The sequence below is a fragment of the Cavia porcellus genome, unplaced genomic scaffold (genome assembly GCF_034190915.1).
Source record: "Cavia porcellus strain 051 isolate PalLab524CR breed Dunkin Hartley unplaced genomic scaffold, mCavPor4.1 scaffold_6, whole genome shotgun sequence".
NCBI lineage: Eukaryota > Metazoa > Chordata > Mammalia > Rodentia > Caviidae > Cavia > Cavia porcellus.
In genome coordinates, this window is record NW_026947489.1 from 71,652,190 (window position 1) to 71,654,728 (window position 2,539).

Sequence of the window (2,539 nt, forward strand, 5' to 3'; positions counted from 1 at the left end):
TGAAGCAAGGCCTAGGAGAAAAGCTGCTCCAGATTAGGATTACTAGGCAAAGCGGTGTCAGGTGACACCAACCTAGGAAATCGCATAACTAAACAGGCTGCATTGGTTAAGAGTTGTTCCTTTTCCTCTTAGCTGGAGAGAGGGCTCCACCTGACCTCAGCTTTCTGTATAGTCTCATCTTTATTTCTTCACCCTGTCGCCCTAACTTTGAGAGCTAGGCAAGGACGGGACAGAATCAGTGCCCACTCTGATTATAATATAGTATATTTACTTTTTTTTTTCTATTTCTGATGTAGGGGACTGAATTTATAGGGCCTTATGCATGCCAACCAAGCACTCACTGAGCTGCATGTGCAACCCCCTTTCTTTCACTCTCTTGGGTGTGTGTGTGTGTGTGTGTGTGTGTGTGTGTGTGTGTGAGAGAGGCTAGAGGTTAAACCCACCATCTTTGCAACCAAACTACATCCCAGCCCTTTTTTATTTTTTATTTTGAGACAGGATTTCGCTAAATTGCTCAGTTGCTCAGGCTGGCTTTGCATTTGATAGCCTTGTTAACATCAGAGCACTGGGATTACAAGCATAGATCACAATGCCAGGTTTATATAGTCCTTTCTAAAGTGGTTTGTTAGAATGCCAGTGGCAGGGCTGGGGATGTAGGTTAGTGGTAGAGCGCTTGGCCTAGTGTGCACAAAGCCCTAGGTTTGAACACAATGCATGCGCACACGCATGCCAGATAGGACTTGGTGGCATAAGCACCTGCCTGGCAAGTGCCAGGTCCTGAATACAATTCCTGGTACCAAAAATACGTACATACATGCATGCATGCATTTTAAGAAACATGTGAAAGGTGATTATTGTTGAAGAGAGAAAGGGGAGGGACAGCTATAGGGTGGAGGAGGCAAAAGCCAAGTGTGTGCTCCTGAAGCAGATTACTGAGTCCAAATTAGGGTGTCACTGTGACTTACTGGGTGAGTAAGCTTGAGCAGATTAACCCCAGTGTGCCAGTTAAAGGAAGAAAAATATTATTCAGTGATATTTGTTAAGGCACATTAAGGCTTGACTTTATTCATAGTGCTGGGTTTAGAGACCATTGTAATGGGGGAGACAGTTTCTTTGTAGTTGTAAATACAGTGGGGGTAAGTCAGGAGTTTATTGCCAGCCTCTTGAACAACTGGTTCGGCAGATGTAAAATTACCAAGAGTAACTAAGGGGATGGAGTGGGGAGTGGGGAGAGGCAGGGGTGGTGGTAGTTTGTTTGGGCTAACAGGGTTCTTTGCTTCAAATTGGAGTTCAGAAGGCAGTATACGGAGAAATCCAGGAAAAGCTTCTTAATTAAGGTTTGGTCAAGCAAACGTGAATTGCAGAGCGGATCTCGGGGCCTGGAACTGTCTGGCTTAGGGGCATGGGATCCTGAAGGTGGAAAGCAGCTCCTCTCCCCGCGCCCCCGCGCGCCTCCGCGGGTCCCGCTCTTCGGCAGCTGCCCCCAGCTTGCACGGCCCGCCGCCCTCCTCCTCGCAACAGACGGGGATGGTGCGGGGCGGCCGCGGAAGGTCGGTCGGCGTGGCGGGAGTGCGAGAGGAGGCAGGTCTCCTGGCGACCGAAAACTCCTCACGGCCATTTCTGCGGAGGGGGAGGCTGTCTCTTGTCTCTGGAAGGAAGGTCTCGGGGCACGCCGCAGGACTGGAAGCGGACGGGTGTGGGGGAGGAAAGCAGCCCGGTAGGTGCGGCTGGGGCGAGCGCGAGCCTGAGGAGCCCGGGGTGGGAAGCCGGGCTGGGGCGGAGGCCGCTGGCGCGCGGGCGGCGCAAGGCGGGGGAGCGGGCGGCGTTATGCAGATGAACGGTCTCGGTGCATTGTGGAAGCGCGTTCCCTGGCAGGGATCGGGGTGTGTAGCAGGTGAAGTATGCCAGTAGGTGGTGAGCCGCGGGCCCTCTTGCTGTTTTGGCTGTGAGCGTGTGCGCACGGGTGATTGTAGCGGAGTGAGGAGCGACCGGAATGTAAGAGTGAGCGTGTGAGTTGGGGTAGTGGGGCGGGTGGGGCTCGAGTCATACTTACCTGGCAGGGGAGATACCATGATCACGAAGGTGGTTTCCCAGGGTGAGGCTCATCCATTGCACTCCGGCTGTGCTGACCCCTGCGATTTCCCCAAATGCGGGAAACTCGACTGCATAATTTGTGGTAGTGGGGGACTGCGTTCGCGCTTTCCCCCTGGCAGCTTGGTTCTAAAGTTAGGTTTTCTGTACGGTGTTCAACGGGTTCGTGTCTTTGACTTCTATAGAGCACCCCGCTCCTAATAGCGGGGTTGATCTGGAGGGGGGCATACTACAGTCGTGGTTGGTCAGATGAGCTAGTGTGGTGTGTGTGATGTCAGGACAGCGGGGGCTCTTATTTCTTGACTCCGTGTGTGTGTGTGTGTGTGTGTGGTGGGCTGGAAGCTTTTTGACGTAACTCCCACGCACTCTTTTACAGGTACTGTATGTTGACCTTTTGAACTTCCCACGTTTGTCACTTGTTTCGCATACACAAGGCCCTGAGGTACCA

At 52.6% G+C, this 2,539-nt stretch overlaps 1 non-coding gene across 1 annotated transcript; it reads left to right on the forward strand.

The window, feature by feature from the left end:
- Positions 1–2,045: 2,045 nt before the first annotated feature.
- On the forward strand, positions 2,046–2,208 carry LOC134476617 (U1 spliceosomal RNA). The gene has a single exon (XR_010048461.1). It is a non-coding gene; the product is annotated as a U1 spliceosomal RNA (small nuclear RNA).
- Positions 2,209–2,539: the final 331 nt, after the last annotated feature.